Consider the following 10,760-nt stretch of genomic DNA (forward strand, 5'->3'; position numbering starts at 1 on the left):
TGAAAATAGAGAGCAGCCCTTGACTACAAATATTTTCTTATAAATATATATCATGAACTTCGTTTAATGTTTCCATAGTCCGAATGGTGAATATTTTTGCAAGATAGCTGATATCCCTCTATTTCTAATAAAGGAAGTGAAATAGTTTGATAACAATCATTGAAATAATCGGAACCACTTAATTTATGCACACGTTTACATTTGTGAATACGATGTATCCTGCAAAAAATGATTTTCCCCTGAGTTTTTGTTTTGTTTCCAGTCCAAATATCTACACATTCTTAAAGAAAGACTCAATTTTTGGGGAAAATGGGCTCCTTTTGCAAGTCCCCTAGAGTTATACAGCTGAGTATTACCATTTTTGAATCCATTCAGCTGAATTTTGGATCCGGCGGGAACACATTTAGCTTAGCTTAGCATAAATCATACAATCGGATTAGACCATTAGCACTCTATTCTGTGAAATAATCAAGCAATTTTGCTTTTGTACTATGGCCACCACAGACGAAATTATATTTGCGCAGCTCTGTCATCTAGTCGCTTAGCTGGGAACTATTTTTAGGTGCTGCGTAATATCATTGAATCTGCTGCAACCATGATACGGCGGCAAAGATCCTTGATTATTATGCTGGAATAAAAATATAGTTTAAACAACAGCAAGTAAAATGTAAAAAACAGCAACTTTTCATTTTTAGTCTCTCTTACTAAATGATGTAACTACAGAAGAGTCAAGCATTTAATAATATTTGTGTCCCCTAGAGTTAAACAGTTGAGTTTTACCATCTTTGAATCCATTCAGCTGATCTCTGGATCCGGCAGGAGCACTTTTAGCTTAGCTTAGCATAAATAATTGAATCAGATTAGACCATTAGCACTCTCATTTCTGCGAAAAACAGTCAAGGAATTTTGCTAGCATACCATGGCTGCCACAGATGCAATGATACTCAGTGCTGTTATCTAGTTACCTAGCTGGGAACTATTTTCAGGTACTGCGAAATATTATTGCGCCTGCTGCAGCCATGGTACATAAGCAAAGTTCCCTGATTATTGCGCTGGAATAAATGTACAGTTCCTAGCCATATTGGACTAGCAAAATAGCAACTTTTCATTTTTGGTCTCTCTTACTGAATGATGTAACTACAGAGGAGTCAAGCATTTAATTAATTGAGAAGGATGCTAATGGTCTAATCTGATTTAATGGCCTATGCTAAGCTAAGCTAAAAGTGCTCCCGCCAGACCCAGTAATCGGCTGAATGGATTAAAAAATGGTAAAACTCAAATATGTGACTTTACATTATATTAAATTTGCCTATTTTCAAAATAATTACAGTTTCTTTAAATTAAGAAGCATTAAAAATATTGTTTTAGCTTAGCATAAATCATTGAATTGGATTAGACCATTAGCACTCTCAATTCTGCGAAATAATCAAGGAATTTTGCTGGCATACCATGGCTGCCACAGACGCAATGATATTACGCAGCGCTGTTATCTAGTTATCTAGCTGGGAACTATTTTCAGGTGCTGCGTAATATCATTGAGGTAAAGATCCTTGATTATTACGCTGAAGTAAAAGTATAGTTCCTAACCATATCAGACCAAAAAATAGCAACTTTTCATTTTCGGTCTCTCTTACTGCGTCATGTAACTACAGAAGAGTCAAACATTTTATTTTTATTATAAAATTTAATTGAGTAGGATGCTAATGGTCTAATCCGATTCAATGGACTATGCTTAGCTAAGCTAAAAGTGCTCCCCCCAGACCCAATAATCAGCTGAATGAGTTAAAAAATGGTAAAACTCAAATATTTGACTTTAAATTTTATTAAATTAGCCTATTTCCAAAATATTTAGCGTTTCTTTAAATCAAGAAGCATGAAAATATTGTTTTAGTTTTTAAAACAAGTTAAATAAATTACTGTTGGGGTAAATAAAGTATGTTTTCACTTTAAAATAAGATTATTTACCCCAGTGGCAGATAATTCAGCTGTAAATCACTCAAGAACATGCTTTTAATTTCAAGAATATGTCGATATTTTGATTAAAAACCAGACAAAAACTCGAAAGTCATTATTTTGCAGTGTATCCTGTCCAGTGCACAATTATACTGATCATAACCACTGTGTTCGCTAATTATCGGCAGGGTGTCTTTTAGTTCTGAATGATGATTATTATTATTAATATGACCGTGAGGTGTTTGTAGGAAAACCTCACCCTTCTAGAACTTATTAAACATCACTTGCGTACATCACAGTCCTCACTTTTTAATTTCTAACTCAGTTCCTCAACACTAGCTCATCCATTAATACAGAGTCCTTGAGCTGCTTCTCCCTCAGTCTCTTAGTCCGCTCTGTGTTTGTTTTTCGTTATTACTATGGATTGTCATTAATAGGGGATGTGCGAGTTGTGTAGTACTCCGTGGTCCATGGTATTTACATGTAGCATAGAGCTCACAATTCAACTTAGCAGTAACAAATCATTTTTAACTTCTGTAAATTTCAGAATGTTGACTTGGGACCAAAACCAACTTTGTGATTGTGAAGGTTTTCGAGTTTTCTTTAGTATTTGCAATAAATTCATTGCAATAAGTGACCCTGTTGTGTCCAAATTGCCCTTGCATTCATTGCGTTTCGCCTTCTGGGGTGCAAGTAATTTATTATATAAGAGGCCCACAGTAGCTTCTTGTTTTGTATTTCGACATTTAGAAGCAGTTTATCAGGAAGTGACCATTTCATTCTCCTTCACTCATTGGTTCTAAACGGTGCTTTCATTTGCAATTTTTTCATGTGATATTTCAGTTTTGCTCATGAATCTAATTCACATTTTTGGATGGAAACATAGCTATTGACTAACATAGTATTATTTCGTTTTTTCTATGGATATCAATGGCTGCTTTTTTTCAACATTCTTCAAAATATCTTCTTTTAGGTGTTTGACAGATGAAAGAAATCCAAAAATGTGTATAAATCACTTGTGAATTGCTGTAATTCAGCCACATTAGAGAGTTTTCGAGCATGAACTGCATTTTTAAGGTCATGCAACTGCATCTCCATTTGATTCAGGTCAGGACTTTGACTAGGCCACTCCAAAGTCTTCTTTGGTTTTTAGCTGTTCAGAAGTGCACTTTCTGGTGTGTTTTGGATCATTGAACTTCTCAACACACATGCTTTACTTTTATTTTATTAGCCATCATAAACTTTTTTGTGTAAATGTTTTGATGCAGTAATTACCTTTCACTTGGGGAAAGCCAGCAACAACTGCAATCAAGGGTTTTTGATCACTTAAAATGAATCAGTTACAGTGCTGTGAAGACATTTTGGCCTACTCATCTTAGCAGAATTGCTGTAATTTAGCCACATTAGCGAGTTTTCGAGCATGAAACGCATTTTTAAAGTCATGCCACAGCATCTCAATTGGATTCAGGTCAGGAGCTTGACTAGGCCACTCCAAAGTCTTCATTTTGTTTCTCTTCAGCTGTTCAGAAGTGGACTTGCTGGTGTGCTTTGGATCAGTGATTGGTTAACTTCTCAACACACATGCTTTACTTTTATTTTATTAGTCATTATGAACTTTTTTTGTGTAAATGTTTGGTGTAGTAATTATCTTTCAGTTGGGGAAAGCCAGCAACAACTGCAATCAAGGCTTTTTGATCACTTAAAATAAATCCGTTACAGCGCTGTAACAATTTTGGCCTACTCATCTTTGCGGAATTGCTGTAATTCAGCCACATTAGAGAGTTTTCGAGCATGAACGGCATTTTTAAGGTCATGCCACAGCATCTCAATTGGATTCAGGTCAGGAACTTGACTAGGCCACTCCAAAGTCTTCCTTTTGTTTTTCCTTCAGCTGTTCAGAAGTGCACTTTCTGTTGTGCTTTGGATCATTGAACTTTTATTTTATTAGTCATTATGAACTTTTTTGTTTAAATGTTTTGCTGTAGTAATTAACTTTCAGCTGAGGAAAGCCAGCAACTACTGCAATCAAGGGTTTTTGATCACTTAAAAGGGGGTCAGTTACAGTGCTGTGAAGACATTTTGGCCCTCTCATCTTTGCAGAATTGCTATAATTTAGCTACTTTGGAGAGTTTTCGAGCATGTACTGCCCTATTAAGGTCATGCCACAGCATCTTAATTGGATTCAGGTCAGGACTTTGACTAGGCCACTCCAAAGTCTTCCTTTTGTTTCTCTTCAACTGTTCAGAAGAGCACTTTCTGGTGTGCTTTGCATCATTAATTGGTGAACTTCTCAACATGTGCTTTTTATTTTATTAGTCATTATAAACTTTTTTTTGTGTAAACGTTTTAGTGTGTTAATTAACTTTCAGTTGGGGCTAGCCAGCAACAACTGCAATTAAGGGTTTTTGCTAACCTAAAATGAGTCAGTTACAGCTCTGTGAAGGAATTTGGCCCGCTCATCTTTGCAGAATTGCTGTAATTCAGCCCCATTGGAGAGTTTTGAACTGCATTTTAAGGTCATGCCACAGCATCTCAATTGGATTCAGATCAGGACTTTGACTAGGCCAATTCAAAAATCTTCATTTTGTTTCTCTTCAGCTGTTCAGCAAATGTGCAACAAATGTGCTTTAATTTTATTTTATTAGTCATTATAAACTTTTTTATTAGTGTAAACGTTTTAGTTTCACTTTGAGTTTCAGTGAGCCAAAGTAGTAAAGATTTGGAACAAATGTGGCAATCAATACCAGATAAAATGTACCAATTCCACACACACTAACACACACACAAATTTGACTTTGGTTACAAATTAATGCTTTTTTATAGGCTATATTGAGAATATAATTTTATTTTTAACTGATTTGATAGTCACACACACACATACACACTCATAAGTGCTCAAAAGTTTTGTCCAACAATTTATTTGTGTTGTGTATAAAATGTTCCTCTTTATTGTGATAGAACGTTTTATTTTAGCCTTAGACAACATATTAAAGTGTTGTTGAAATATTATGTTCAAATTAAAAACCCATTTCCAACTTTTTAGCAATTGTTTTTGAACCTTCTGTGAAAACTCATACAGCAAATGAATGTGAAGAACTCCAGTGCACTCTTTATTTTATTTATTTTTTACACTGCAGCATTAAACATCTTTATCATCACAATCACATTAAAAACAAGATAAGCCATGGTACTTCATATAAAATGATAACAAAAAACACACATGGCTTGCATTCCAATTCACACAAAACAGCTGCACAAATGTCCAGAATAATCTTGTTTGCCCTTGTATAGTAAGTCAATGTTTGACTCAAAGTAAGTCTTTACTGCGGTACAGCAGACCATAAATATTCTATGATGAGTCCAGCTGACCAGTCTGTCTTTAGCTTTGGCTATAAGATTTAAAAAAAAACATCAAAAAGCCTGCAAACCATTCTGGGCTAATTGCCCCTTGTGTTTATTTAAGCGGTAAAAGTGGTTAGACTTTCACAATCTTTTCATTCCAATGATTTTACACAGATCTAATCTATTATTTGACATTTGTTAATTCTAGGTATTTTTTACACTGCAAACAATTGTAGTCCAATTATCAAATTCTTAAACCAAGTGAAACATATTGTATTGTTTTTAAAAATAATAAGTCAAAATTAGGTGAGTTTTTCATTAATCCTTGTGCGCTGTTGAGGATGTTTTCATCCACTCTAGGGTGTTTTTGAGTCTTAATTTGGCCACATCTTTTTCTGTGTTCAGCAAGCAGAATGATTTATTGTGTCAAATCTTATTTTCAAAAAATATATATGTTTTTTAAGAAAAAACTTAACTATACACTCTGGGCAAATTTACTATTTTGTTATATTCGGAATGAAAATGTCCACTGAATTAAACTGTTGTAAAAATGCATCAGATTAATATTTCTTTCAATTATTATTATTATTATTATTATTTATTTATTTATTTATTTTTGCATGTATCTGTTAATCAGCCTCAGTCCTGATCAAAACTACTGAATGTTCTTAAACATTACAGGATTTTAACTCTTTAATTGCCAAATATACAAGTGATGTCTGATGTGGTGAAAAACACAAATTGACGTATTTTCAAGATGAAAAATAATTGTGGACTGGATTTTTTAACCTTTTATCAAAGTCTTGGACGTGAGTGATAACAACATTGTCTTTGATGCATTGTAAGATTTTCATTTCTCCTCCCTGATTTACTGTTGGTGGCTGTTTCTGCCCCATTGACTTCCACTATTGCCACATTTGATAGTGCAGAATTACACAGTCTTTGTTTTTGTTTACTCCATGTAGTTCTGAGAGCTGAGATGCATATTTTCAATATAAAACCTAATTATGGACTGGATTTTATTTTATTTTTTACCTTTTCTCAAAGTCTTGGACATGTGAAACAACATTGCCTTTGATGCTTGTTTTTGATTTTCATTCTTTTCTCCCTAATTTATAGTTGGTGGCTGCTTTCCCCCCATTGACTTCTGTTATAACCACATTTTCTTGATTATAAAACCATGACACCATATAATCAAGCATTTTTGATTGTTGCTGGTTTTCCCTCTTGGGAAGAGATAGAATTTGTAATTTTTACTGTTGATCATCAGTTGGGACCATTAACCCTTTAGATAGGCCTGTGCAAAAATAAAAGTTTACTATGTAGAATAACAGCAAATTAAAGTGTGTGTATATGGGTCTGTGAGTGTGTGAGAGTGAGCTTTGCGCACCTATCTTGATGTGTCTGAGAAAATCAATATATGCATCTCAGCTCTCAGAACTACATGGAGTAAACAAAAACAAAGACTGTGTATTTCTGCACCATCAAATGTGCTTCTAATGGAAGTCAATGGGGCAAAAACAGCCACTAACAGTAAATTAGGCAGAAAAAAATAATGAAAATCTAAAAACGCATCAAAGACAATGTTGTTGTTAATCATTCACATGTCCAAGACTGTGATAAAAGGTTAAAGAATTCAGTCCACGATTACAATCTATATTGAAAATACGTCATTTTGTGAGTTTTTTTTTTACTAAATCAGTGACATCATGTATGAATTTGGCAATTAAAAGAGTTAAAATCCTGTAATTTTCCAAACAATTTCATAGTTTTTATCAAAATTGAGGTTTACAGATTTCTGCCAAAAAATTTGAAATAATATGTATCTGATGCATTTTACAGCAGTTTAATTCAGTGGATGTTTTCATCCTGAACATAACAAAGCGATAGTACATTTGAACACTGCGAAATGGTGTAAGCAACCTGATTTTATTTAAAAGCCAAAAATAAATGTTATTGGCAGATTATTCAGCTTGTTTTAATTTAAAAAAATACTCAATTTTGACCTATTATTTCTGAAAACAAGCCAATATATTTTGCTTGCCAAGAAAATGCTTCATAGTTTGAGACTTTTTAGATATTTGGACAAGAAACGAGACAAACTCTCACATATTTTGCAGTGTAAGCTCAAAAATCTCATGAATTTGGTTGATAGTGACTGTTCAGACTATAACTAGTGAATATTGATTCACATTTCAACATTAAATCAGTGTTATAAATCTAGATTAAAGTATGAATCGAACGGTTTGATGTTAAAATGATAGTTCACGTTCAGTATAAACAGTTAAATCAGTGATCGTCTTGAGCAGAGAAATCTCACACTTTTTACATTCACAGTATCATTGATTGTGAATAAATATACAACAAACAGAGTTTCCGAACAATGCTTAATAATCAGTCAACTATAAAAATCAAGAGCAGCGAGCGTTGAGGAAAGTGCCAGGTTGGAAACTCCAGAGGTAGCTGGTTGAAGAGACATTTCCAGAGGTTTAACAATTAATAGAGTGATTTCCAGAGGGCTATTTTTTAACTGCGGCTGGTCGATGTGTAATGGTTTGGAAAGACGTTGCCTTTCAAACTCCTTTCAAGCATTACTGAAGCTTCTTGTAGTTTTAAGCATGATTGACCCACAGAAAGGGTTCGAGCTGTGTCTGTAGCTGTGCAGATTAACAGATAGAACATAACAGAGGTGAGTCACCCGAAAACCTCATTACCTATGGTCCTAAAGTCTGTCATTCCTGAATATGTGAAAACATTCAATGAAATTTTACACTGCCAAAGTAATTCCAATTAAATGCGTTTTCGATTATCTGTATTGTAAGCTTGCCAAAATAAAAAAGAGCTTGTGAATACCAAAGAATCACTCTAAAAAAATGTTACAAAATCCACCGTATAAATAGCAAATGATATAACTGACTCTTAAAGGGAATGTGAGATGAGACTCCGATTGGTTTAATGCATGTTATTCTCAAAACACACCCATAACTCATTAATAGAATAAGCACAACCCTTTTAAACCATGCGCCAGGGCGCACACCGTATTTTTCTGTTCTTAAAACAGCAAAATGGATTTGGACAGGCCCTTAATGCTTTTGCGCCATGCACTTTAGACTTTGTGCCTAGATCATTAAAATAGAGCCCATAGAGTTTTTGTCTTGTCTCTAGTCTAAATATGTAAAGATTCTTAAATCAAGAAGCATTTTCTCGACAAGAAAAAACATTTTGCTTTCAGAAATAATACAAGCTAAATAATCTGACAATGGGATAAGACAAATAATCTTATTTTCACTTGATATAGGGTCATTTTTTTTCAGATTATTTTGAAAAACTCAATTATGAAATATTGTTTCTGAAGACAAGACAATATTTTTCTTGTCTAGAAAATGCTTCTTGATTTAAGAATTCCTAGATATTTGGACTAGAAATCAGACAAAATCTAAGTAGGAAAAGCATTTTTGTACGATTGTGAACCCTCGGGGCGTAAAAGAATGTATATATACAGTTGAGGTCAGAATTATTAGCCCCCCTGAATTATTAGACTGCTTGTTTTTTTTTTTCACCCCCAATTTCTATTTCTGTTTAACGGAGAGAAGATTTTTTTCATCACATTTGTAAACATAATAGTTTTAATAACTCATCTCTAATAACTGATTTATTTTATCTTTGCCATGATGACAGTACATAATATTTGACTAGATATTTTTCAAGACACTTCTATACAGCTTAAAGTAACATTTAAAGGCTTAATTAGGTTAACTAGGCAAGTTAGGGTAATTAGGCAAGTTATTGTATAACAATGGTTTGTTCTGTAAATTATTGAGAAAAAATTTGCTTAAAGGGGCTAATAATTATGTCCCTAAAATGGTGTTTAAAAAATTAAAAACTGCTTTTATTCTAGCTGAAATAAAACAAATAAGACTTTCTCCAGAAGAAAAAATATTATCAGACATACTGTGAAAATGTCCTTGCTCTGTTATACATCATTTGGGAAATATTTAAAAAAGAAGAAAAAAATTTGAAGGTGGCTAAGACTTCAACTGTATATATATATATATATATATATATATATGTGTGTATGTATATATATATATATATATATATATATATATATATATATATATATATATATATATATATAGCGATTCCTTTTTTCTAACCCAGCAATAACTTTTGTGCTATTTAAGATCTTTTTTTTTTTTTCCGGTTCAGAACTGATGGAGCTAGCAACTAACCCCAGGCTCTGAACCCCCTTGGTGGATAAAGGGTACAATAGTTATTGTGCTGGTTGAGGTGGTCTCTATCACTAAACTCATTCCCAGTTCCTGCAATGTACACCGAGTTCACCGAAAAAGCAGGTTCTTCCACCAAGAGATTTAGAAACTCTGAGAATGTTCCTCCAATGCCAAAAAGCCCCCTAAAGATCCTTCATGTAACTATAAATGCCAGTAAAGAGCCTTTCTTTTGTATTGTGGTTAAAGGCGTAACTTACCCAAAACGGAAAGTGTACTCTATCCGCTTGTTGAGTGTGACGTCACGCGGAGCGGCTTCCGGGTCCAAGCGCTCTATTCAACTGAATAGGGAAATTCATGAAATGGTAACAATAAACGTTTACAAAGCGATTTAATACTTTCGAAAGTCACGATCGCAATATATATGTCCATGCCTAATATCCGATGGCCAGAAAGTGATTCATTGTTTTATAAATTGTTAAAATTTTGGTATTTTTTATGCAGCAAGCCCAGAGATTGTTGCGTACACTATGACTTTATGTAAAATTAACTATAATGTGTGATAGGAATAAAACGCGATCATAAACGAATGATTTCTCCACTCAAATGAATGGCGGCTTGGACCCGGAAACAGTATTACAAACGTCACAAACACGTCACCACTTAACAAGCAGATTTACTTTCCCTCAATTGATTATCAACCTTTATGAGTTTCTGTCTCCTGTTGAACACAAATTAAGATATTTTGAAGAAAGCTGAAAACCTGTAACTTCCATAGTAAAAAACAAAACAAATGGAAGTCAATGGTTACAGGTTTCCAACATTTTTCAAAACATCTCCTTTTGTGTTCAACAGAACAAAAAAAACCCATAAAGCTTAGAAACAAGTAAATGGTGAGTAAGTAATGATAGAATGTTAATTTTTGCGTGAACTATCCCTTTAGGTTGCATCGTTTCATAGGAAATGCACACCAAGTTGCTAAAACCCTCGTATTTCCACTAACAAAGTGCTTGATGGAATGAAACCGGACAAATTATTCATTCATTCATTTTCCTTCAGCTTAGTCCCTTATTTAAAAGGGGTCGCCACAGTGAAATAAACCGCCAGCTATTCCGGCATATGTTTTAGACAGCGGATGCCCTTCCAGCTGCAACCCATCACTGGGAAATGGTCAAAGTAATCTCAAGCTTTCAAAGATCCACTCGAAAACGTTTCCAAGTAAGCTCAACGACACAG

General features: G+C 34.0%; 1 protein-coding gene across 4 annotated transcripts in view; it reads left to right on the top strand.

The window, feature by feature from the left end:
- mfsd10 (major facilitator superfamily domain containing 10) overlaps positions 1 to 2,590 on the top strand; it is a 53,319-nt gene extending 50,729 nt beyond the window's left edge. For all 4 annotated transcript variants that reach the window (XM_073950360.1, XM_073950361.1, XM_068221566.2 and 1 more), the window contains one exon: positions 1 to 2,590. This exon is cut by the window's left edge and continues 336 nt beyond it. The gene's annotated coding sequence lies outside the window, so the exon portion shown is untranslated.
- Positions 2,591 to 10,760: the final 8,170 nt, after the last annotated feature.

This window comes from Danio rerio, chromosome 5, assembly GCF_049306965.1.
Source record: "Danio rerio strain Tuebingen ecotype United States chromosome 5, GRCz12tu, whole genome shotgun sequence".
NCBI lineage: Eukaryota > Metazoa > Chordata > Actinopteri > Cypriniformes > Danionidae > Danio > Danio rerio.